The sequence below is a fragment of the Zingiber officinale genome, chromosome 7A (genome assembly GCF_018446385.1).
Source record: "Zingiber officinale cultivar Zhangliang chromosome 7A, Zo_v1.1, whole genome shotgun sequence".
Lineage (NCBI taxonomy): Eukaryota > Viridiplantae > Streptophyta > Magnoliopsida > Zingiberales > Zingiberaceae > Zingiber > Zingiber officinale.
Window position 1 is genome coordinate 109,964,502 of NC_055998.1, and position 27,683 is coordinate 109,992,184.

At 36.3% G+C, this 27,683-nt stretch overlaps 1 long non-coding RNA gene across 1 annotated transcript; it reads right to left on the minus strand.

Moving 5' to 3' along the window:
• Window positions 1–21,287: 21,287 nt before the first annotated feature.
• On the minus strand, window positions 21,288–23,794 carry LOC122000363. The gene is made up of 2 exons (XR_006117104.1): window positions 23,537–23,794; window positions 21,288–21,518 (listed from the first exon to the last, which is right to left on the minus strand). It is a non-coding gene; the product is annotated as an uncharacterized LOC122000363 (long non-coding RNA).
• Between the last annotated feature and the right edge of the window lie 3,889 nt (window positions 23,795–27,683).

A 27,683-nucleotide genomic window follows, 5' to 3' on the forward strand; every position in this document is an offset into this window, starting at 1 on the left:
AGAATTTATTTAGAATGTTTTGGTTTAAGTGTTTAACGTATTTAGAACTTGTGCATGTTATTATTTGGTCGTGCATTCGTTAGAGTTGATTTTTCCTGGATATTGTGTTTCTTTTTGATATATAAACTGCGTGGTTGATTGATATGTGTTCCAGCCGCTTGTGGCTGTGTATATTACGTCATGTATTAATGATTATGGTCACCATTACAGGGGAGGATTTGCCGGAATTTTTTTTCGGTAGGGTTTCTTCGAGGTTTTTAATTATACCGGTTAAGTAGAGTTAGTAGTTAAGTAACGGTCATCCTTAGAGAGTAGTAGTAGTAAGAAGGGTGGTCGTTACAGGGTTTTAGGGAGAAAGAGAGTTGTCATTAGAAAAAAATAATAACTCTCCACTTAATTTCTCCCTATTTATATTAAGTGATTAATTTCACCCCAACTCAATCATAAATATAATTGCTTCTCTCTTCTTTCAACACACCCCTGCTGGGGCCACCTGGTTACTAGAGCTATCTATAAGTCGTAGGGTTTGCTAGGTCTCGGGTTCAATTCCCGCTTAGGCTGTTTTATGATTTTATTTATTTTTTTCTGCTTCTACTACTCCAAAAATTCCATAAAACTATTCTAAAATTTCAGAAAAATCATAGAATATTTCTAAAATTAATTTGAGAATTTTCGGGCATTACAAGGACACCCTGAATGTGACGTAGCTGAGTCAGTCAGTCAACGAGCTCCACGTGACGAGGTGACGATAGGGATAAAACTTGCCTCCGGGCACCTAGACCTGTTCCGAGCGCCCGGACCTCCGAGCTCCCGAATCCCTTCCGAGCGCCCAGACCCTTATTTTCCAACAATCTCCTTCCTGCAAGAAAACATTAGTTTGAGACAAGTATAAATTATATCCTGCAAAACAGAATGTTAGCACAATTTATAGATAAGCAGGATAGTAATTAGATTCCGTCTCACCGAGACCGGAATCTAGTCAAGATCTCAACTCAGAGTTTCGAAATGGTTCTAAGTTGGATTGGCGCCTAAGTTCCCTTCCCGGGAATGCGTCCTCACAGTCACTCCCCTCTAGTGACTTACCCTCACTTACCTGCCAGATGTCCGGTCAGCCCGTCGACCCGTCTGGACTTCGTGCCAACTATCTGGTCATCCCGTCGGCCTAGATGGACTTCGTGCCAAACATCCGGTCAGCCCGTCGACCCGTTTGGACTTCGTGCCATCTATCCGGTCAACTCGTCGACCTAGCTGGGCTTCGTGCCAGACATCCGGTCAGCTCGTCGATCTGTTTGGGCTTCACCTACACACTCGATCAGAGTGTTAGATAACAACGAAACTAACTTAACCTATTTTGTCATTCATCAAAACTTGAGTTAGACCATTAGTGCTAACTGCACCAACACTAAGCTCCTGCATATTTAGACACAAGGTTAAAACACCACAAGACCTAATTTAACTTGTTTGATCACATCAAAACAACCTTGGGTTTCCAACAATCTCTTCATTTTTTATGTGAGCAACTCAAGTTAAGCTGGATAAACAGACATAAAGTTAAAACAATAAATTCTGTAATAAAGTACAAAATTTTAAAAATAATTAATTTAAAAAAAATCTACCTCCCCATAGACTTAATATTTTCCTTCTCCCCCTTTGATCACACAAAAATGGGGTACCAAGAAAGATCTAAGGGTAATAATTTTGGAAAATTTTAGAAAAAATTTTGAAAATTATTTTGGTATATATATAAATTTTGGCACTAATTTTTAGAATATTGTAACTGTTGCAAAAAAAAATTCTAAGTAAGAAATTTTCAAGAAGAAAAATTTTCTATGTTAAAAGAATTATGCACCGTAAAAATAAATTTTAGTAAAGCAAAGTTTATAAAATAAAAAAATTTCTAAATTTTACAAGTAAAAAAAAAATCTAAGTTAAACAAATTTGAAAATAAATTGAGAATTTTCAAGAAAAAAATTTGAGTAACTATTTTTTTAAGACATTTCCAAGTAGAAAAAAAATGTTTGAAAAACTTTTTAAAGCATTATCTAATTTCAATTTAACTCTTTATCTGTTAGTCAATTAAACATTTTATTTCAATATTTGGCTTCCAAGCTGTGGCGACGTACTAGGGCTTCTTGGTTATTGGATCATCAACCACTTCTAGACAAAAACCTCATAAAGAAATTAAACATTCAATGTACTCTCTGAAAGCACTAAGTCTAATTAACTTTAATTTAGACAAGACTTTGGAACCCTATATAGGTTTTATCCAACCGGATTAATTAGGAATTTCTTAGGGACATATTTCTTTGAAATATTTCTAATTTGTCCTTTGTGATATCTAAAATACCAATTTAGATTTTTGAATTTTCTAAAACTTGTACTATATAAGCATGCATTATGTTTCAAGTTACTTATTTCTTTTTGTAAAATATAATTTTCAAGTTTAATCTTGTCAAATTCTTCTAATGGGTAAGATTTTGATAGAATTGATTTTTAATTTTTAATTTCTTTCTCAAGTTTGCAACAATCTTTGGTTAATAATTTCACAAACTTAAATAACTTGTCAGGTGGGAGAGATCGTATCTGACTTACCTTGTCAACTTCGTTATCTGTAGCTCCCCCTGAACTGTTGCTTTCTTCCGATGTAGCTCCCCCTTCATCAATGCTCTCGATGCTCATTTCGGATGACCTTGCTTCATCTTCTTGATGACTTGCCATTAATGCAAGTCCGGAGAAAGCCTCGACTTTCGATTCGGACGACGTATCATCCTACATCGTCTTTAGTGTCTTGTACTTGTTCGTTTGGACAGGCTTCTTTCCTTTGTCTTTGTCCTTGTTCCTTAGCTTGGGGCAGTTGTCTTTGACGTTCCCTTCTTAATTGCAGTGGTAGCATCTAATCATCCTTTTCTTTCTACCCTGCAGATGGTTAATTTTTCTTGATTTACATAACTTTTTAAAACGTCTTACCATCATCACCATGTCCTCGTCATTGAGAGAAGATTCTGACTCATGTTCGTCTCTTGTTACCTTAAGGGTGATGTTGTGCTTCGACTCCTTCATACCTGCACATCTCGATTCATGCACTTCAAAAGTTGAAAAGAATTCTTCTAAGGTAATAGATTCTATGTCCTTAGAGATATAGAAGGCATCTACTAATGATGTCCATTTGGTATTCCTAGGGAATGCATTAAGAGTGTACCTTACTGAATCTCGGTTACTTACCTTTTCTCCGAAATTCGAAAGTCCGATGATGAGCTCCTTAGTTCTCGAGTGAAGATGTGCAATTATTTTGTCTTCTTCGAGCCGTAGGTTCGTCAGCTGGTTGCGGACTAAGTCTCGTCTCGCGAGTTTGGCTTTGGATGTCCCTTCATATAGCTCAAGGAACTTCTCCCAAAGCTCATTTGTAGAGTTGTAAGTGCCGATCCAGTTTACTTCTTATGGCGGAAGGATGCTCAGCAAATGGAATTCTTCTTTGCCATTTGCCACGTAGTCGGCCTGCTCTTTCTTCGTCCACTGATATTCTTCCTTACCTTCAAGTGCTACAAAATCGAACTTCATTATTAAAAGTAATTCAAAGTCATTTTTAAATAATACTTGCATTCACTTTTTCTAGCTAACGAACTCCCCCTCGAACTTTGGCGGGGAATATGCTCGGTCCGACCATCATCTTTGCTTCAATCGGCGGTTAGTCTTCCAGAAGCGTCTTGGCTCTAATATCATTTGTTGGGACTGTTGGATCGGCTAGAAGGGGGGTTGAATAGCCCTGCACAAAATAAAACAGAAAATACCCTATTTGGACCAATGCTATATTTATAGCCTTGGTCGGGGCACCTGAAAGGGTTCCAGATGCCTAGAGGGGGATAAAACTTTATCCCCTCCGTAACGGATCATGGTCAAACGCGATTTGGGTAGAATCAGGTTCCGGGCGCCAGGAATCGCTTTAGGCGCCCAGAGCCTTAAAGTCAACATAGTTGACTTTTTTTTGTCCGGACCCTCTACTCCAGTTTTGCTCGCCTCGGTCCAAATCTCCCGCTCCGGCTCCGCTCGCTTGGGTGATCTTAGCCATCCGGAATAGGGCTCACCCGAATCCAATTTTTGACCTTCTTGAGCAACCTTCTTCTCCGGCATCTCGTCCCTCGGAAATGTCGTGCGCCTCCTTCTCGTCCTCCCACGTAGTCTTCCGCAGCACCTCATCCCTCAGACGCACCAAGCTTGTCGACTCTCCCCCGTGTCGTCCTTCTCACTAGCTGCGTCTTTTACTCGACTTTTTGTGCTCCTAAGCTCCTGTACACTTAGACACAATGTTAAAACACCACAGGGCCTAACTTAACTTGTTTGATCACATCAAAATAACCTTGGGGTTCCAACAGTAGTTGGGTGCTAGGTGAATCAAGTCCAAGTGGAGTCAGTTAGTCAGCTAAGAATTGATTGCTTGGCAACAAGTCTAAGTGGAGTCAGTTGGGAGTTAATTGCTTGGCAAAGAAGTCTTGGAGAAGTGAACTCCAAGCAATTGAATTTAGTAGGTTTAGGTAAACCAAGTACAAGATTTTGCTTATTTTGTTGTTTACTTGTTTATTTTGTAGGAAATAATTGTTAGGACCTTGATGTCCGACTAAAGGGGGTGAATAGACAATCACCCTCTACGTTTACTTCCTACACTTGTTACCGCACAGCAGAATACAAAAGTAAAATTAACAAGTGGAAAGTTAAACCTTAGAAGATAATAAATAAGAAAATAAATCGACACGTTGCATTTAACTTGGTTTAGAGATAGCTCACTCCTATTCCACGGCTATCCATAAGGTGGACTATTATGATTCGTCGGTGGATGACTCTCAGCTCCATAAATAGAGCACGGGAGAAAATATAAGCTGTATTTCTCGCCACCAGCCGACTGGTGCATACACCAGTCCCACTGCCTTTAAGTTAAGCTGACCGTTACACCCCAATGGTCAGCTACCAATCGACTGGCGTCAGGGCTAGTCGATTGGTCCACTACTATTGAGAGAACAGAAATATTCTATTCTCTCCCAACTCAATCAAGAGTCAACTAGTGCATACACCAGTTGACTAGTAAACCCTAAACCTAGGGTTTACATCCTTCATGCTTTTCTTTCAAGAGTTTCATTCGGCCTTGTCCTTGTTGTTGGGTCTTCTAATGCCAAGAGCTCCTCACTCCAAAACTCAAATCTTGCCAAGTCACACTTGGACTTACGTTGCCAAGACTACATACTTAGACTTACACCGCCAAGACTCCACTTGGATTTTCTCCATTTCCAAGATCACACTTGGATATGTTGGATTGAGACCGCGCTAGAGGGGGGGTGAATAGCGCTCGTGGCTAAATCGTTCGTTTATCGGAATCGTAAAACTATCGGAGTAATTAAAACCTCGTTCAGAAATTAATGCAGCGGAAATGAAATAGAGAAACACACACAGAAGAACACGAAGGATTTACTTCGTTCGGAGCCTAAGGCGACTCCTACTCGAAGGCCCGCGATCCTTGATCGCTTCCGGTGGGCAACAACTATAAACTCGATAAGAATTACAAATTACAATGCAAGTATTAAAATAACTTTGTACCGACAACTTAAGGAAGAAGAAAAATGGAGCTCCGGGTCGTCGGAATGTTGCAGCAGCACTTTGGAATCACTTTGTTAGCAGCACGTTGAAGAACGAAAGCCTGGAACTTGATTAATTGAAGTGCTAGTCGAAACCCCCTTATAAAGGGTGTTCAAGGCGCCTTGAAGGCTGTTCAAGGCGCCTCCATGCTGCCGAGTCTTCCGCGTGGATCAAACTTGATCTGGTCGAACTTCATCCCTTTAAGGCGCCTTATAACCTGCTCAAGTCGCCTTCCAAGGCGCCTTATACCCCCATGAAGGTACCTCCATTGAAGCTTCGCAGCCAGGTCATCTTTTGCACCCGAGGCGCCTCCAAGCTCCATGGAGGCGCCTCGGACACTGTTCATCCGAGGGAAAACTTCCTTATTTTGTACCTGCAAGACTTGTTAGTCCCAAACAATATCCTGCAATACAAAATTAGCACAAAATAACAGTATGAATAATAAAATAATTTTTATGACAGTCTCCGGACTGTCCGGGTCTGACTTCGGATTTCCAACCGGAAACCCTAGGTCGACCCGACGCCTACTGTTCCCTCTACGGGGAATGCGTCTTCACCTACTCCACTCAGGAGATTTACCTGTTGCCAGTCGATCCTCCAGATCGACTGGACTTTTGCTCAGCACTCGATGCTTCCGGACTTTCTGCTGGACATCCGCTTCCCGGCTAGTCCAGTCTTTCACCTGGTTCGCGACACCAGGACTTTCCACCTAGGGTTACCACCCCCTAGGACTTTTGCCTGAAGCCATCAACCTGCCAAGACTTTCCGCATAGGGTTAGCACCCCCTATGACCTTGGGTTACCACCCCCTAGGGTTTTCCCTTTGCCTAACCGCAGCTAGGACTTTCCTGAAATCCTCAAGTAGACTTGTTAGAATACAAAACACCTTAACTTTGAATCCTTTGCCATTATCAAATCACGAGTTCGATCGTCGGATGCTTCCCACATCAACAATCTCCCCCTTTTTGATTGTGGCAACTCAAATTCAAAGTTAAGTAAACAAACGAATAGATGAACACTTTTAACACAGGCAAATTTGCTAGAATAGATAAACACATTTGACAAAGCAAATTTGCTAAAGTAAATCCTACGAATTTAAAGTTTTAGCATAAACCATATGCTCCCCCTTAACTGTTGCTCCCCCTTCTATATTATTTTAAATTTAAATTTTCCATTTATAATTTTGAATTTTGCTACTCTCCCCCTTTGCCATATATCAAAAATAAGCAATAATAGACTTTTGAATAACTAGATTTTGAGACCACTTAACAGTCATTTCCTATTATTAGCTAAGTGAAAAGATGATGTTAGCTCTTTGGAAACTTAGTTAACATTATAAAACTGTTAGGAAGTGTATCTTTTAGATAGATTTTAAAAGTTAGTAAAAATATAATTCTTACTTAGGAGAAAAGTTGCTTTTTAATCTTTGAAGGTGCTGAGTTAAGCTTTGAAAAACTGTGCAGGAATTTACAAAGTTAGATTTCAAAGTTATCTAAGTTCAACAAGGTTTGAAAATTAAGATTGGAACTTAGCTTAGCTCTTTACAAGTATTGAATTTTGAAAAATTAGGTTAACAGTAAACTTAGCTTAAGTTTGAACAATATTTAATTTTTAGGACAAGGAGGGAGTAATGTTGCTATAAATTTGATTATTCATTCAAAGTCAGTTGGTCCTTAAGTCCAAGCATGAGTCATGTTCAATAGATTAATTTACTAGGTATCAGAGCCCTAAAGATCAAACATGCTTAACTAGAAAATTGAGTATCCTTTACCAACTGTCTAACCTTTAGCTACTTGCTGATTGTCTACAGGACAACATCTTTCACATGGTTAGTCAAGTTAAGTCACTTTGGTCCAAATAGATTTGACTAGAGTTGGAAGACTTAACTTGATTGATGTATATTATGTATTTAATGCCCAGACTCATATTGATGCACAGATATAAGCATTCTTGAGTCCAGGCTGTACCCTATGCATCTCACACCGTTCTATGTTTTTCAATCACAATCAAGGTATACCTAGGTGTTTGTGAGATGCTCTGGCTTAATTCTAGGAGAACATGATTTCTAGGGAAAAGCCTAGGCTAATTCCATTTTTTTTTTTTGAAAAATCTAAAAAAATGGAATTTTTGAAAGCAATTTGTCCTAGAATTTGAAAGACAACAATAAAAACAAGCTGAGACACCTACTCAACCCAACACATTCCTATTTGCCTTCTAAGTGCACTGAACTCAAGTTCAGGTAAGGGTTTTGTAATGATGTCAGCTAGATTTGATTTGGACTCAACATGGTTAAGTGCAATTTCACCTTTAGCTACGTGATCCCTTACAAAGTGGTGTTTTACCTCTATGTGTTTAGTCTTAGAATGGTGAATAGGATCTTTGGTCAGATTAATTGAGCTGATATTATCAATAAAGATTTTTGCATTTTTATATTCTAGTTGATAGTCTTTTAATGTATGCATCATCCATAACAATTGAGATGCACATTCTTCTAAAGCTATGTATTCAGCTTCTGTAGTGGATAGAGCAACACAATGTTGCTTTCTGCTTGACGAACTTACTAGGCACTGGCCTAGAATCTGGCAGCTACCACTTGTACTTTTTCTATCTAATTTGCACCCAGCATAGTCTGAATCAGAATAGTCATAAAGGTCAAAGGTGCAAGTTCTTGGGTACCAGAGTCCTACATTTAGAGTTCCTTTAATATACCTAAGTATTCTTTTAACATATGTTAGGTGTGACTCTTTTTCACAGGATTGGTATCTTGCGCACATGCCTACTGCAAACAAAATGTCAGGTCGACTTACAGTTAGGTAAAGTAAACTACCTATGGCACTCCTATAGTATTTTGGATCTACTGATTTTCCTTCAGGGTCAGAGTCAATGTTAATGTTGGTTTCCATTGGAGTATTTATAATTTTTGAATTTTCCATGCAGAATTTTTTAATTAATTCCGTAGCATATTTAGTTTGATAAATGTAAATTCCATCTTTGGTTTGTTTTATCTGTAAACCTAAGAAAAAGTTGAGTTCCCCAACCATACTCATTTCAAATTCACTTTCCATTAATTTAACAAATTCTTTTGAAAATTTTGAGTTAGTTGAGCCAAAAATTATGTCGTCAACATAGATTTGGGCTATAAAGATGTCTTTTTCTATAGTTTTCACGAACAAGGTCGGATCTATTTGTCCTTGGTTAAAGTCTTTGGATATTAAGTAATTAGATAATCTTTCATACCATGCTCTAGGGGCTTGTTTTAGTCCATATAACACCTTTTTTAGTTTAAATACATGGTTTGGGTAGTCTATGTCTTCAAACCCTGGAGGTTGGCTTACGTAGACCTCTTCCTTGATAAATCCATTTAAAAAGGCTGAATTAACGTCCATTTGCTACAATTTGAACCTATTTGCTGCATAGGCTAATAACATCCTAATGGACTCGAGTCTAGCTACCAGAGCATAGGTTTCATCATAGTCTAGGCCTTCAACTTGACTAAACCCTTTGGCTACTAGCCTAGCTTTGTTTCTTATTATATCACCGTGATCATCCAACTTGTTCCTAAAAACTCATTTGGTGTCTATTATTGATTTATCTATGGGGTTAGGTACAAGGTCCCAGACTTGGTTTCTCTCAAATTGTGTTAATTCTTCCTGCATTGCAATGATCCAGTCTAGGTCAGGCAGGGCTTCTTCTATAGTCTTAGGTTCAATTTTAGAAATAAGGGCAATCTGACTAAGGTTTCTATAGGATGATCTAGTTCTGACTCCTAGGTTTGGGTCACCCAAAATTTGGTCAGGTGGGTGAGAGGTACTTACTCTAGTTGGTCTTATCTGTGGGTCAGAAACGGGTTCTTCTAACTCATTAAGGTTAGGTTTGTAACGACCCAATTTTCCCTATTTCAAGTTCTAAAAGTCCATAAAAATATTTGGAAATACTTTTAAAATATTCTAGAGATTTTTAGGAATTTTTAGAGTATTTTTACGTAATTTTTGGAGGTCGTTTAGTAGGGCTACAAAAAGAAAGAAGTTTAAAAAAAAATGTTGAAGGTGAGATTCGAACCCACGACCTCGGGTCGGACTGACCCAAGCAAAACCTGCCCAACCAGCTGAGCTACGCGGGTTTTGTTAACCAAGTATGGAGAGAAATAGATTTAAGCTATAGTTGGAATGTTTAAAATAAATTGGAATAAAAGTGCGCGGCTGAGGATTCGAAGCCCAGATCTCGGGTTAAGCAAAGATCCGCTTAACCAACTGATCTAGCAAGTGTTTCTTATTTAAGAAGGAGAATTATTCTATTTAAGCAGTAGCTAATAAATAGGAGGAAAAAAAAAATAGTTGCAGCCGAGTTTCGAACTCGCGAGCCACGCCTCAAGCCGAACGCAGCCAACCAACCGAGCTGCGAGTGTTTTGTTAATAAGTATGAAGCGAGAAATATATATGTTATAGTTGATAAATAAAACCCTAGTTTTAAAAGGACCTAATTCTTTTTTTTCCCGAATCCGAAAACCTATTCCTTTCTCCCTCGCGACGGCGCCTTCTCTCTCGGGCGGAAACGCAGCAGCGGCTAGGGTTGTCTTCCGGCGGCCGGCGAGCTCCCTTCTCCGCGGATTCTTCACAAGTTCGAGTTTCTCTCGGCAAAGAGAGCGCGCGGGCACAAGGAAGAGCCGAAACCCATCTCCAAGCCCTAGAATCTTCTTCGGTTGTAAGTTAAAGAACACCAATGTGAGTTGCTTCTCACCTGCAGTAGGAGTAGTTCCGCGAGTCTTGATTTGCGAATGAACTCTGATTTGGTATTTCTGTGCCTTCCTGTTGTTCGGCTGGTTTCCTTTTTGGTTCTTGCGATTTTGGTGTTGCTGTTGTGGGTTTCAAAGAAGGATCAAGAAATGGTTTAGTTTAATTGAGCATCTAGATTGAATTAAATAACAAGAAATAGTTACATATATATATGTGTAGTTATATATATAGTTCTGTATCTTAGGGAAGTGAATCTGCAAATGTTTAGATGCCATCTTGTAGCTTCAATCTCAGATTGAGATGCGGACACACTTCAAAATAGGTTGTGATTAACTTAAATGAATTTTAAGTTCATGTTTAACTTCGACTTGGGTTTTATAAACCTATAGCAAGTTAGATAAGTTTTAGATCTTTTATTTATTTAGTAAGCAGTTTTAGATTAGTGCCAAATCCGGATCAGATTTAGATCAGCGTTAATTCTGAGCATGAACAACATTAATTCAAGTGTGCAGTTCGGATATCTTTTGTATCTCCATAAGCAAGAAACAACCACAAATTTCATACTAGTTTGAGATCTTGTACAGATTTATTAAGAGCAGCTAGGTCTTTGGTTCTATTGTTATATAAGTGTTGATCGGATTATGTAGCCTTGGGAATTTTAGTTTTGTTGTTTAGGCAGTGAACATGAAAGGAGACGGATTTGTTTATCACAGTTTTAGATTTTGTTCTTTCTTTCTCCTCGCTGCAATGAAAAAGAACAGCTAGTTGGAATAGCTATGTATAGCATTTTGTTTCCCTTATATTGCTTTCTTGCCATGGAACTATAGACAGCTCCCACTAGTAGGCATGTGCATGAGCAGATTCATTCAAGTGAGCATTTATATTCACTAGTAGGTATCATCTTATTGTTGAGTAATTTGGATTTAGGTTTGTGCCATGCAATGGGTGTGGATAACTCTAATTTGGGAGTTCTGTTGGATTTTTAATGGCTTGGTTTCCTTGCTTTAGTTTTGTACAACATTAGGATGAATAGAAAGGTAAAAGAAGTAAGTGTTTCTTGTTTTCTGTTGCTGTTGCTGGACATCAGATCTGTTTTAGAAGGGAATCACAATTCCTGCTGGGTTTCAGGAATTTGGAAGGATAGTAAGGTTGTTAAGGGTTTAATAGGAGTCTTTCTTTTAATCGCTAGAGAAATTATAGGTTTCACTTGCTATTGGTATTGCTGGATTTAATTTAGTTGCCTTTCCTATTAGCAAGTGCAGAACCAGCAGTTTTCCTGGCCAAAACGGGGCACAAACAGCTATATATAAAGTGTATTTTGTGACATGATTAGTAAGATTAGATGTGCTTTCTTTTCCTTTGTTTTACAACATGTATAGGAAGCTCAAAGTTGCATTCTTTTGCTCTATTTTACAGCATGTTTAGGAAGTCCAAGTTAGCTTTCTTTTGCTCTATTTTACAGCATGTTTAGAAAGTCCAAGTTTCTTTCTTTTGCTCTATTTTACAGCATGTTTAGAAAGTCCTAGTTGCTTTCTTTTGCTCTATTTTATAGCATGATTAGTAAGTTCAAAGTTGCTTTCTTTTGCTCTATTTTATAGCATGATTAGTAAGCTCAAAGTTGTTTTCATTTGCTATTTTAATATGCATGAACAGCCATGTATTCTAGTGGAAAAATGAGAATCCTATTAAATACTTTTAGAAGTATTAACAAGTAAAAGAAAGAAAAAGAAAAGAAAGAGAGAGGCCAAGGCCTTAAGTAAATCCCAAAGTTAAGATTTTAGGGATTTTTGGCACACAAGGTGTCTATTAAAATGCCAAGGCATTTAAAGAAGAAGTAATTAAGATAAAAAGAAAGTATTTTACTTTTAAAGGGCATGTACCGGACACAAGGTCCAAGGGATGGGCTCCAAGTTGCCCCTAGGCACAAGGCCTAGAAGTATCTTAGTAGTTTCGGGATTAGCTACCTCGATTCTTATTAAGAATGCGCGCTAAGTGGTACAATGCCGAGCCCAAAAGAAGTTTATTATTATTTTGAAGTATTAAAGTATAAGTTTTGAAACAAATGAAACAAGCTTCAAATATGTTTAGAATTAGAAAGTTTAGTTTCTTGTTCTTTGAAGCATGCAGTAATAGTTTTATTTGTTTCTTGCTACTAGATTTTCCAGCATGTTTAGTTTTACATGTTTAGTAGCTTTACATGTTTAGTATGCTTCTTTTATTGGTTTATAAGCATGATAAACAATACATGTTTAGTATTTCAGTTAGCATGATTCCTTTGCTATATATGAGCATGAGTAGTTTTATATGTTAGCATTTAGTTTTAGCATGTTTTTATTTATATACATGCATATCGAGTTTTTGTGAGTAGATAGCGCTCACTAAGCTTTATGCTTATAGACTGCACTTCCTCCTACTGCAGATAAAGGAAAGGAAAAGATTTAGCAAGGAAGGCGACAAGGTGGTGGTGATGAAGGTGTGTGATGGCTGGACTATGGAGAGATCCAGAATGAGCTGGCAAATTGCCAAGACTTTTCTGTTTAGTTATTTTAGTTCTCTTTTAATGCTATGATGAAGTTGAGATTGTAATTGAGTCTATTCCGCACTTGTAGTTTGGTATGTCTTATCGTTGGAGTTCTATTTGTTTAATATTGCTAGAATAGTTTCCTTTTAGTTATTGTGATATTATTACTGCGTGGTTGTGAAGTAATTATACCAGCCGCATGTGGCTGATGGTTTATTATTTGTTTGTATTATGGGAAATGGTCACCGGTACAGGGGAGACTCTGCCGAAATTTTTCGGTAGGGTTTTCCTAGAGATTTTTAATAAACCGGTTTAGTAGAGTTAGTAGATAAGTAACGGTCACTCTTAGAGAGTAGTAGTAGTAGTAAGAAGGGTGGTCGTTACAAGGTTGAATTTCATCATCTTCTATAGCTCTTGGATTAATGTCAATATTTTCATTTATGTTAGGTAAGCTGTTTTCTTCATCAAATATTACATTAGTTGTTTCTTCAACTTTCAAGGTATTTTGATTATATACTCTAAAGGCCCTACTGGTAGAGGAGTATCCTAAGAATATTCCTTGGTTAGACTTGGGTGTAAATTTTCCTAAGTAATCTTTAGTATTTAAAATGTGAACTTTACACCCAAATACTTTTAGATAGTTTAGATTGGGAATTTTATGATAGTAGAGTTCATATGGTGTTTTATTGTGAGATTTGTTAATTATAATTTTGTTTTGAATATAATTTGCAGTATTTATCGCTTCAGCCCAAAATTGATGATTTAAATGATACTCGTTTAACATAGTCCTGGCGGCTTCTTATAATGTTCTATTTTTACGTTCCACTAGACCATTTTGTTGGGGGGTTCTAGGACATGAAAATTCATGTTGGTATCCATTTATTTTACAAAATTGGATAAACCTATGATTTTCAAATTCCCCTCCATGATCACTTCTTATTCTTTTAATTTTAGTATCTTTTTCATTTTCCGTTAATTTGCAAAAATTACTAAATATTTCATAGGTTTCATCTTTTGTTTTTAGGAATTTTACCCATGTGTACCTAGAGTAGTCATCAATTATTACTAAGTAATATTGGTTCTTGCTTAGTGATTTGGCTCCATGTGAATCAAATAGGTCAAGGTGAAGGAGCTCAAGTACGGTGTTAGTTCTTTCTAGGTTGGTTGACTTGTAGGTTGACTTGGTTTGTTTTCCTTTTTGACACGCATCACAGATTGAGTTTTCAATAAATTTTAATTTGGGCAAACCTCTAACTAGACCATTTTGACTCATTTTTGAAATGAGTCTAGTGTGCGTGTGACCCAGTCTTCTGTGCCACAGTTGGGTTTCCTCTTGTTGTGTCAAGAGACACTTTATTGAGGATATTGATAAGTCAATTGTGTAGATGTTATTCTTCCTAAGTCCCTTAAGTCTAATTTCAGGATTTTCGAGGTTTTTAACTAGACATCCAGATTTATCAAAATTGACTAGATATCCGCTGTCACATAATTGACTTATACTTAATAAATTAAAGTTAAAATTCTCAACCAACAAAACATTTCGAATAATGAAATCGGAACTAAGTTCAATATTACCTTTTTCGATTACTTTAAGTTTACCGTTGTTGCCGAATACAACTGATCATAAATTCTTGTACTTGAGTTTAGTCCAACATTCATTGATCCAATTCCTACACATGAAGTAGTTTGAATTGGTTTTTAATGGATTTAAAGATAGCTTAAATGAAGTAGACTCGTTAGATTTTCTATTTTACTCAATCTAAGTTAGCAAGAATTAACCTTATTAATTTAACGTTTTGACATGTATTTGGAATTCAGTTTTTAGAAGAATTAAGTTAAAAAGATTTTAGAGTTAACTTTTGAGAGATAATTTTAAAGTTAATTAATTTGAAATTTAAGTTTTACAAATAATTTTGAAATGTAGTTTTAAAAGTATTTTGAAATTGAGTTTTAAAATAATTTTGAAAAATAATTTTGAATTTGAGTTTTAAAATAATTTTGAAATTTAGTTTTAAAATAATTTTGAAATTGAGTTTTAAAATAATTTTGAAATTTAGTTTTAAAATAATTTTGAAATTTAGTTTTAAAAGTATTTTGAAATTGAGTTTTAAAATAATTTTGAAATTCAGTTTTTAAAATAATTTTGAAATTAAAGTTTTTAAAATTTTTTTGAAATTTAAGTTTTTTAAAATAATTTTGAAATTTAAGTTTTTTAAAATAATTTTGAAATTAAAGTTTTTAAAATAATTTTGAAATTTAAGTTTTTTAAAATAATTTTGAAATTAAAGTTTTTAAAATAATTTTGAAATTTAAGTTTTTAAAATAATTTTGAAATTTAAATTTTTTAAAATAATTTTGAAATTAAAGTTTTTAAAATAAATTTGAAATTAAAGTTTTTAAAATAATTTTGAAATTAAAGTTTTTAAAATAATTTTGAAATTTAAGTTTTTTAAAATAATTTTGAAATTAAAGTTTTTAAAATAATTTTGAAATTAAAGTTTTTTTAAAATAATTTTGAAATTTAAGTTTTTTTAAAATAATTTTGAAATTTAAGTTTTTAAAATAATTTTGAAATTAAAGTTTTTTAAAATAATTTTGAAATTAAAGTTTTTAAAATAATTTTGTAATTAAAGTTTTTAAAATAATTTTGAAATTAAAGTTTTTAAAATAATTTTGAAATTTAAGTTTTTTAAAATAATTTTGAAATTAAAGTTTTTAAAATAATTTTGAAATTAAAGTTTTTTTAAAATAATTTTCAAATTAAAGTTTTTAAAATAATTTTGAAATTAAAGTTTTTAAAATAATTTTGAAATTAAAGTTTTTTAAAATAATTTTGAAATTAAAGTTTTTAAAATAATTTTGAAATTTAAGTTTTTAAAATAATTTTGAAATTTAAGTTTTTTAAAATAATTTTGAAATTTAAGTTTTTAAAATAATTTTGAAATTAAAGTTTTTTAAATAATTTTGAAATTAAAGTTTAAAATAATTTTGAAATTTATGTTTTTAAAAGTATTTTAGTTTTGTTAATCAAAGATAATTTGATTGTTGATTAACTTGATTTAAGTTTAAGTCAATTTTTATAGTTTAATTTCTTAGTCATCTCACCCGATCTAAATTGTCAATCAGGGAATCCTATAATTGTTGTGAGATGAATTATTGTTAAATATAAGGGGTTTGTTTAACTTTGTGTTAGATTCAGGTTTAGCTTTGGGTTCAACAAGTAAGCATTCTTTGGATAAACTTCTGGGATATGGTGAGTCACAAGGAGCTCATTAAAGTAACCATGCCTTCAAGGTTTCCCAAATAGTCCTACCCATTGAACTTAATACTAATCCTTGGTCTAACTAGTTAGGATCCATTTAAGGGTAGCTTCGGTCAGTTCCACTTGGCCAAATGCACCAGATCGAAGTCATATCTTCCTAGACATGCGATGCCCAAGGTTCCCTAACGTACTATCATCCAAAAACTTCATCGTCCAAAAACTTCCTAGACATTTTGAATTTTTAATTTGATTTTGAATTTTGAATTTTGAATTTATAATTTAATTTTGATTTTTAATTTGATTTTGAATTTTGAATTTATAATTTAATTTTGAATTTTTAATTTGAATTTTGAATTTTGAATTTTGAATTTATAATTTAATTTCAAATTTTTAATTTGAATTTTGAATTTTGAATTTATAATTTAATTTCGAATTTTTAATTTGATTTTGAATTTTGAATTTTGAATTTATAATTTTAATTTCAAATTTTTAATTTGATTTTGAATTTTGAATTTATAATTTAATTTCGAATTTTTAATTTGATTTTGAATTTTGAATTTATAAGATTGTTTTTCTTTTAGCTCCCCCTGGATTATTGGCCTCGATATGGTCTATCGAGGTAGTGTATTTGATCCTTCGGAACCCAGTATTGGCCAAGTCCAACTTGATTGATCAACTTGGACTTGGGGACCCATGCTTGGACTAATTTACTACTTTGTTTGTTTATTAGGGATAAATAAGATCTATATTTCTTTTTACTTGTATATCCTAGCCCAGTTCTGTTGTAGACGGCTCTTTGTGTCCCAAGAATTAGGTCCAAATTCTTGGAGCCCAGAGAAAACCGTTCTAAGGTATTTTTCAAATCTTTTACCTGATTTTTCAAACTAGAATTTTCTTCCTCAAGTTTTTGAACTTGAGTTGAATTTCCAGGCTGAACTTGATCAGGTAAGGAATTAGTGTTAGTCACTTCTTTAAAGACGGCTAATTCCTTTAGAAGTGATTTACTCCTAATGTTTGACTTAGCAAACTTGCGTAATAAGTAATTAACTAAATTATTGAGCCTTGGAATACTTACAGTGGAGTCTGGCCCTTCTGAAACGGATGCGGATCCGTGGCTTTGCTCGGACTCGGCCTCTGACTCGCTTTCGCTCTCGACGATCTGGTCCTGGGCCATCAGTGCGAGTAGACTCGTCTGATCGAGTTCGTCGTCGTCGTCCTCCGAAGAAGATTCGTCCCACGTTGCCTTCAAGGCCTTCTTTCTTCTTTGCTTTTTGGCTTCCTTTTGGTTGGGGCAGTTGGCTTTGATGTGCCCCTTCTGGTTACACCCGTAGCAGGTGACTTCAAACTTTACCTTCGAGTTCGGTTGGGCCTCCTTGGATTGAACTGCATTCTTCAGATCTTTCTTGTTGAAGCCCTTCTTCTTCTTGTAGAGCTTCTTCACGAGATTCACTAGTTCGCTGGTCAGTTCATCTTTTGAATCTTCTGAGTCAGGTTCGTCTTCTGATTCCAGTTCAGTTTTTCGTCGGGATCTTGGTTCGCGTGTTCGACTAGTACCTGCAACCAAAGCAATACCCTTCTCGGTCGGTTGTGCATTAGTTTGTTCATGCAGTTCAAATTCACTAAATAGTTCATCTAATTTTAAGGAAGACAAATCCTTGGAGACTTTATAGGCATCTACCATCGATGCCCACAATGTACTCCTAGGAAACGAGTTAAGAGCATACCTTATAATGTCCCTATTTTCTACCTTCTGCCCGATTCCATGAAGGGAGTTCAGAATATCTTGAATTCGAGCGTGTAACAAACTTGCCGTCTCGCCTTCCTGCATTTTTAAATTGTATAGTTTATTAAGTAATAAATCACGCTTACTTACCTTGGTTTCCGAGGTGCCTTCGTGAAGTTCGATCAGTTTCTCCCACAGCTCCTTTGCGGAAGAGAACGGACCGACTCTGTTGAGCTCTTCCTTGGTAAGACCGCACTGGATGGTGCAGGTAGCTTTGGCGTCGGCTTCCACCTTTTTGATAAAGGTTGGCTCCCAGTTCTCACAGGATGTAGGCTTGCCGTCTCCATCAGTTGGTAGTTGCAGTCCTGTCTTGACTATCATCCAGGTGTCGAACTGGATCTTCAAATATATCTCCATTCGCCCCTTCCAATATCCGAAGTCTTCTCCGAAAAATAGTGGGGGATGAAAAGTGCTATATCCTTCTTGTTGGGCCATTTAGATCTGAAAAAAAAACACAAACAAGAAGACCTATTCCAAGACTGAGTCTTGGATTAGTAGTGCGGGAAGAAGAAGAAAGAATAACGAGCTCAAGTGGTATTGACCAACTTTGAGCAACACCGATTTGAAAAGAATTAGAATCTTAGCTACTTAGCTAATTTCTAATTGACTTTAAAAGAAAAATAAACAAAATACCACAAAAAAATTGTTTTAAATGGTGGTTGCACCAATTCAAAACAACCCCGCTCTGATACCAATTGTTGGGTCGAGACCGCGCTAGAGGGGGGGGTGAATAGCGCTCGTGGCTAAATCGTTCGTTTATCGGAATCGTAAAACTATCGGAGTAATTAAAACCTCGTTCAGAAATTAATGCAGCGGAAATGAAATAGAGAAACACACACAGAAGAACACGGAGGATTTACTTCGTTCGGAGCCTAAGGCGACTCCTACTCGAAGGCCCGCGATCCTTGATCTCTTCCGGTGGGCAACAACTATAAGCTCGATAAGAATTACAAATTACAATGCAAGTATTAAAATAACTTTGTACCGACAACTTAAGGAAGAAGAAAAATGGAGCTCCGGGTCATCGGAATGTTGCAGCAGCATTTCGGAATTACTTTGTTAGCAGCACGTTGAAGAACGAAAGCCTGGAACTTGATTAATTGAAGTGTTGGTCGAAACCCCCTTATAAAGGGTGTTCAAGGCGCCTTGAAGGCTGTTCAAGGTGCCTCCATGCTGCCGAGTCTTCCGCGTGGATCAAACTTGATCTGGTCGAACTTCATCCCTTTAAGGCGCCTTATAACCTACTCAAGGCGCCTTCCAAGGCGCCTTATACCCCCATGAAGGAGCCTCCATTGAAGCTTCGCAGCCAGGTCAGCTTTTGCACCCGAGGCACCTCCAAGCTCCATGGAGGCGCCTCGGACACTGTTCATCCGAGGGAAAACTTCCTTATTTTGTACCTGCAAGACTTGTTAGTCCCAAACAATATCCTGCAACACAAAATTAGCACAAAATAACAGTATGAATAATAAAAGAATGTTTATGACATTCTCCGGACTGTCCGGGTCTGACTTCGGATTTCCAACCGGAAACCCTAGGTCGACCCGACGCCTACTGTTCCCTCTACGGGGAATGCATCCTCACCTACTCCACTCAAGAGATTTACCTGTTGCCAGTCGATCCTCCAGATCGACTGGACTTTTGCTCAACACTCGACGCTTCCGGACTTTCTGCTGGACATCCGCTTCCCGGCTAGTCCAGTCTTTCACCTGGTTCGCGACACCAGGACTTTCCACCTAGGGTTACCACCCCCTAGGACTTTTGCCTGAAGCCATCGACCTGCCAAGACTTTTCGCATAGGGTTACCACCCCTTATGACCTAGGGTTACCACCCCCTAGGGTTTTTCCTTTGCCTAAGCACAGCTAGGACTTTCCTGAAATCCTCAAGTAGACTTGTTAGAATACAAAACACCTTAACTTTGAATCCTTTGTCATTATCAAAACACGAGTTCGATCATCGGATGCTTCCCGCATCAACAGGATATTGTCTTTTCCAATATCACACTTGGACTTTCCTTGTTATACCTACATCCTACACACTCACAAGTGCATATCAAATACAACAATAAATCTAACTTAAACCTTTTCTCAAATATCAAAACCTAGGATCACACCGATTGTTCCAACAATCTCCTCCTTTTTGATGTTCGACAACCTATTTAAGTTTAGAAAAAAGCATAGCAATACATATGTAAATAACTATGCAAATCAAATCATAAATTCATGAAACTTAAGTTTAGAACTTGGATTTTTCACAAAGGTAAACTTCTCTCCTTTGCTAATAAATAAGCAATCTACTCATGCTTATATCATGGAACCTAATTCTAGGCTCCCCTTTCACCTAAGCTCCCTCTTGAGCTAGGATTTCTTGCAAAGGTATTTAGGTTTCTTACTTAAACCTAAACTTCTCTCCCTTTATCATACATCAAAAAGAGCCCCAACAATATCCCAATTATTGAACTCTTTAACCTCTAATGATCATAATTATGATGTATTAATCCCCCATAAGATTACATATATGTTTACCATTTCTTTAGTTATTTTCTATTGCTGAAAAATAGTTTTAGCATGTATCAGTCAACTGCCATAGTCCCCAGTCGACTGATCCCATCAAAATGAGCTTACAAAAATATTGTGTACTTGAAAAATACTATTACAAGTCAACTGATAACTGCATCAGTCGACTGACACCTGTTTTCAGCCCAAAATAAAATTTCTAACTCAACTTCAAAAATGCATCAAAAATTTCTTAGACATCCAAAAATTCCCAAATATTATAGAAAGGTCTATTTTACCATTGTCTATTTAGAAAAAATATATTTAAAAATATATCTATCATAGATCCCAAGATTGATATAAATTCTAAAAATATCTAAATGGTTCAATTGAACCTTGATCTTAAGTCCTAGTTTTGACTTCCTTTTGATGTATCTATCGATACTAAACCACAGTGCATCTCTAACATTAGTTTATATGGCATCAATATATCTAAAACCAATTATCATGCATTATGAATCCTATTTCATATTTTCATGCATGGATCACATCCCATATATGTCAATTCCCTAGGTTTGAGACTCAAGTCTATCTCTAAACCACTTTGGCATATTCCATGACCCGTCTGTAACGACCACCCTTCTTACTATACTATACTACTCTCTAAGGATGACCGTTACTTATCTACTAACTCTACTTAACCGGTATGATTAAAAACCACATGGAAACCCTACTGAAAAATTTCGGCAGAATCTCCCCTGTACCGGTGACCATAATCATTAATACATAACATACTATACACTGCCACAGGCGGCTGGAACATTTATCAAACAACCACGCAGTTTATAAGATACAACAACTAAAGAATAAACTATTCTAGCAATCACAAATGAATAAAACTCGAACAGTGGAAAATAACCAAACTAACAACGCGGAAATGAAAATACAATCTAAAAAGACATAAACCATAAGGTACAACTCAACTATTTCTATCCACTAAACGTGAAAACTCAAAACATCCCAGGTCTCTCCATAGTCCTGGCATCACACATCCATCCGCACCTCCTTGTCGCCTTCCTTTGCTAACACTTTTCTTTTCCTGTACCTGCAGTAAGAGGAAATGCAAACTATAAGCAAAATGCTTAGTAAGCGCTATCTAACTCACAAAATCTCGATATGCATGTACATATATTTATAACATGATCTAACTGATTACTTACTGAAGACTACTCATGCTCATCTACTAATAAAAGAATAAGACATGCTGAAATGCTAAACATGTAAAGCTACTCATGCTCAGAAAATAGCAAAGAACAGTAAGCAAATCTAAATAACATGCTAGCATAAAAGAAAACTCAACTTGCTGATTTTAAAACAAAGTGAAACTTAATTCATCTGTTCTAAACTTATTCTTTAATTCAACTGTTTAAAGCATATTTTTTAATACTTTATACTTATGTAAAACTTGCTTTACTTTTTCAAAAACTTATACTTATAATACTTCAAAATAATAATCAACTTCTTCTTGGGCCCAGGCGTAGTACCATCTTATGCGCGTTCCCTAATAGGTTGGGGTAGCGAGCCACCAATCCTAAAAGAGCAGACCTCGGTCTGCCAGGGCCAAAACCTCGGAATTGGACACCTGGATTTGTTTAACGACAACCTCGGAAGTCGGGTACTAGCCTCTTCTTAAAAGTAAAATACTTATAATCTTAATTGCTTCTTCTTTAAATGCCTTGGAATTTTAATAGGCACTTTGTGTGCCAAAAATCCCTAAAGTCTTGACTTTGGGATCTACTTAAGGCCTCAGCCTTTTCTTTCTTTTCTTTATCTTTCTTATACTTTTCTTTAAAAGAATGCTTCTTACAAAACTGATATGTTTAAACAAATTCTAACACTGCAATGCTTAAACAAAATCTGCATACAAGTTTAAACAGAAATCTGCATATTAAGCTTATCTAGAGTCTGCATACTATGCTTATCTAAAATCTGCATACTAAGCTTAACAAAATTTGCTTACTACACTAACTAATTCCTGCACTTGTAAGGTTGATAAAATTCTGCACTTGTAAACTTAATAAAATCTGCATTCTAAACTTCATAGAATCTGAACTATCTTTCATAGCAATTGGTACAGGAAAATTTATAGAATTAAATCTCCAGCAGTCAAACTTAACATAATTTTCCTAGTGTTCCAAGTAACATGTAGGTGGAGCAATTAATTCTATTCGTATTTGAAACCACCTATCTAGTATAATGAACCTTCATCATCAGCAGCAGTTTATATAGCATTTCAGCATAAATGGGTAGTTATTTATCATCTGTTGAACCTCACTATTAGCCATATGTAATATAGCGTTCAAACCACTCACATTTTACATCTTCTACAACCATTCAAGTCTATAATGCTATATTCTTAAGAATCCAGTATGAACGATTTCAACATCAAAAAACAAGAATTATCTATAATCCAATTCCATAACAAGAGACACTTAGTTACAATCCAACAATACACCAAAAACAAACCCCAAAAGACTGCAGGTATGTCAAGAACAACCAATCGAGCCCAAAACTCTACGATAAAATCCCAAATCTGCTATAGCAACTCGAGGGAAAATGCTTTCTTTAAATCAAATGCTTTAAGTTCATACGGGAATTCCTCGTAAGTTCATGGAATGTTGTTATCTCAGTGCATGCTACTTCATAAATCAAATGCTTTCTTTAATTGTTTGGCACGGCAGCAAGCACACAAAAGAAAAGAAAACCACTGCTGCCTATCTTATGCTAAACAAACAAAAAACAACCAAATCCTAACTAAACAAAGTGTTTTCTTCTCCCTTTCCCTCATGAAGACCACGTCAGAAAGCACCCAAGCCCCCAAATTCTATCATCTTCAGGCCATAATTCAGAATTATGCAGTAATAAAAGGAAACAAGGTCCAAAGCAATTAAGCACAAGTTAAACAACAAAACCCTATTCCCTTTCTTTGAAGCACACGGCAACAAGCACAAAATAGATCCGACCACTGGAAACGCAAGAAAATTCATGCAAAGCTTCGGAAACAAGGAGAGGATCAAGATTTAAACCTCGGAGCTATCCTACTGCAGGTGAGGAAGCACTTACCTTCATTTTCTTGGACTTACAACCGAAGGAGAGAGATCTAGGGTTTGCGGCGAAGCTTGAGTTTCCCGGCCGCTTCCTCGTGCCTACGGTCCCTCCTACCGAGGTGGTCTCAATTGGTGAAGATCCGCCGGAAGGGAACCTTCGCCGGCCACCGGAGGAAGGAATCCTGGCGGCGGCTGCGATTTCGCCCGAGAAGAAAACACCGTCGCCGAGAGAAAGGGGAGGAAAGAACTTAGGTCACGGGTAATCATCAACTTATCCCTCTTTATAATACCTAGGCATTCTGTTATGGCTTAAGATTATTTCGCTCCTTACCTTTTCACGAAATACTCGCGGAACCGTTGGTTGGTTGCGTTCTGCTTAAGGCCCGGCTCGTGGGTTCGAATCCCGGCTACAACCTATTTTCTTCTTATTATTTCTTGCTATTAACTTCTATTACTTAAATAAAATTCATCCTTTACTTGATCAAGGAACAACTGCTAGCCCAGTTGGTTAGTCGGGTTTTGCTCGGGTCAAGGGTTGCCGGTTTGAGCCTCGGCTTGCACATTTTTGTCAAAACTTCTTTCTTTTGGTAAAAATACCAAATGACCTCCAAAAATTGCATAAAAATACTCTAAAAATTTCTAAAAATCTCTAGAATTTTTCTAAAACATTTCTAGATTTTAATAAGGTCTTTTAGGACTCCAAATCATGAAATTTGGGGTGTTACAATCCTCCCTACCTTATAAAAAGTTCGTCCTCGAACTTAGAATAATTCTGAATATTTCTATCTCATACTATCCTCACGCTCCTAAGTAACTTCCTTATGCTTCTGGTTCTAAATGACTTCCACTAATGATACTCTTTTGTTCCATAGTCTCTTAACTTCGCTGTCCACTATCACCCCTATCACATCGTACCCATTAGTAGTCCTTGGAAGACCTGTTATAAGGTCCCTGGAGACCACAGGTGCATTGGTCACACCAAATGGCATGACTACAACTTCGTAGTGTCCATATCGGGTCCTAGAAACTGTTCTGGACTCTTCATTCTCCTGTGCTCGGTCCTCAGTACAAACGGTACGGGGACGTCCTCTTCTTGACATCTAGTTATGTAGAGAAACTTAAAATCGTCCCTACGCTTTCTAGACATATATACATATGTAAACTAAAGAAATCAAGAACTTCTATCTTACTTAAACATTTCTAAGCAAATACTCTATACTGCAAATAATAAGAAAAGTATAAAAGAAAACTTAAATACTTTCTTACTTGAAGACGATAAGGATGGTGCTGATGTGTGATGCTGGAGAATGGGAACTGGTCTGATACCAACTATAACGACCACCCTTCCTACTATACTATACTACTCTCTAAGGATGACCGTTACTTATCTACTAACTCTACTTAACCGGTATGATTAAAAACCACATGGAAACCCTACCGAAAAATTTCCACAGAATCACCCCTGTACCGGTGACCATAATCATTAATACATAACATACTATACACAGCCATAGGCGGCTGAAAAATTTATCAAACAACCACGCAGTTTATAAGACACAACAACTAAAGAATAAACTATTCTAGCAATCACAAATGAATAAAACTCGAACAGTGTAAAATAACCAAACTAACAACGCGGAAATGAAAATACAATCTAAAAAGACATAAACCATAAGGTACAACTCAACTATTTCTATCCACTAAACGTGAAAACTCAAAACTTCCTAGGTCTCTCCATAGTCCTGGCATCACACATCCATCCTCACCTCGTTGTCGTCTTCCTTTGCTAACACTTTTCTTTTCCTGTATCTGCAGTTAGAGGAAATGCAAACTATAAGTAAAATGCTTAGTAAGCGCTATCTAACTCACAAAATCTCGATATGCATGTACATATATCTATAACATGATCTAACTGATTACTTACTGAAGACTACTCATGCTCATCTACTAATAAAAGAACAAGACATGCTGAAATACTAAACATGTAAAGCTACTCATGCTCAGAAAATAGCAAAGAACAGTAAACTAATCTAAATAACATGCTAACATAAAAGAAAACTCAACTTGCTGATTTTAAAACAAAGTGAAACTTAATTCATCTGTTCTAAACTTATTCTTTAATTCACTTGTTTAAAGCTTATTCTTTAATACTTTATACTTATGTAAAACTTGCTTTACTTTTTCAAAAACTTATACTTATAATATTTCAAAATAAAATCAACTTCTTCTTGGGCCCAGGCGTAGTACCATCTTATGCGCGTTCCCTAATAGGTTGGGGTAGCGAGCCACCAATCCTAAAAGAGCATACCTCGGTCTACCAGGGCCAAAACCTCGGAATTGGACACCTGGATTTGTTTAATGACAACCTCGGAAGTCGGGTACTAGCCTCTTCTTAAAAGTAAAATACTTATAATCTTAATTGCTTCTTCTTTGAATGCCTTGGTATTTTAATAGGCACTTAGTGTGTCAAAAATCCCTAAAGTCTTGACTTTGGTATCTACTTAAGGCCTCGGCCTTTTCTTTCTTTTCTTTCTTTTCTTTATCTTTCTTATACTTTTCTTTAAAAGAATGTTTCTTACAAAACTGAAATGTTTAAACAAATTCTAACACTGCAATGCTTAAACAAAATCTGCATACAAGTTTAAACAGAAATCTGCATATTAAGCTTATCTAGAGTCGTCATACTAAGCTTATCTAAAATTTGCCTACTAAGCTTAACAAAATCTGCTTACTACACTAACTAATTCCTGCACTTGTAAGCTTGATAAAATTCTGCACTTGTAAACTTAATAAAATCTGCATTCTAAATTTCATAGAATCTGAACTATCTTTCATAGCAATTGGTACAGGAAAATTTATAGAATTAAATCTCCAGTAGTAAAACTTAGCATAATTTTCCTAGTGTTCCAAGTAACATGCAGGTGAAGCAATTAATTCTATTCATATTTGAAACCACCTATCCAGTATAATGAACCTTCATCATCAGCAGCAGTTTATATAGCATTTCAGCATAAATGGGTAGCTATTTATCATCTGTTGAACCTCACTATTAGCCATATGTAATATAGCGTTCAAACCACTCACATTTTACATCTTCTACAACCATTCAAGTCTATAATGCTATATTCTTAAGAATCCAGTATGAACGATTTCAACATCAAAAACCAAGAATTATCTATAATCCAATTCCCTAACAAGAGACACTTAGTTACAATCCAACAATACACAAAAAACAAACCCCAAAAGACTGCAGGTATGTCAAGAACAACCAATCGAGCCCAAAACTCTACGATAAAATCCCAAATCTGCTATAGCAACTCGAGGGAAAATGCTTTCTTTAAATCAAATGCTTTAAGTTCATACGGGAATTCCTCGTAAGTTCATGGAATGCTGTTATCTCAGTGCATGCTACTTCATAAATCAAATGCTTTCTTTAATTGTTTGGCATGGCAGCAAGCACACAAAAGAAAAGAAAACCACTGCTGCCTATCTTATGCTAAACAAACAACAAACAACCAAATCCTAACTAAACAAAGTGTTTTCTTCTCCCTTTCCCTCATGAAGACCACGGCAGAAAGCACCCAAGCCCCCAAATTCTATCATCTTCAGGCCATTATTCAGAATTATGCAGTAATAAAAGGAAACAAGGTCCAAAGCAATTAAGCACAAGTTAAACAACAAAACCCTATTCCCTTTCTTTGAAGCACACGGCAACAAGCACAAAATAGATCCGACCACTGGAAACGCAAGAAAATTCATGCAAAGCTTCAGAAACTAGGAGAGGATCAAGATTTAAACCTCGGAGCTATCCTACTGCAGGTGAGGAAGCACTTACCTTCGTTTTCTTGGACTTACAACCGAAGGAGAGAGATCTAGGGTTTGCGGCGAAGCTTGAGTTTCCCGGCCGCTTCCTCGTGCCTACGGGCCCTCTTGCCGAGGTGGTCTCAATTAGTGAAGATCCGCCGGAAGGGAACCTTCGCCGGCCACCGGAGGAAGGAATCCTGGCGGCGGCTGCGATTTCGCCCGAGAAGAAAACACCGTCGCCGAGAGAAAGGGGAGGAAAGAACTTAGGTCACGGGTAATCATCAACTTATCCCTCTTTATAATACCTAGGCATTCTGTTATGGCTTAAGATTATTTCGCTCCCTACCTTTTCACGAAAT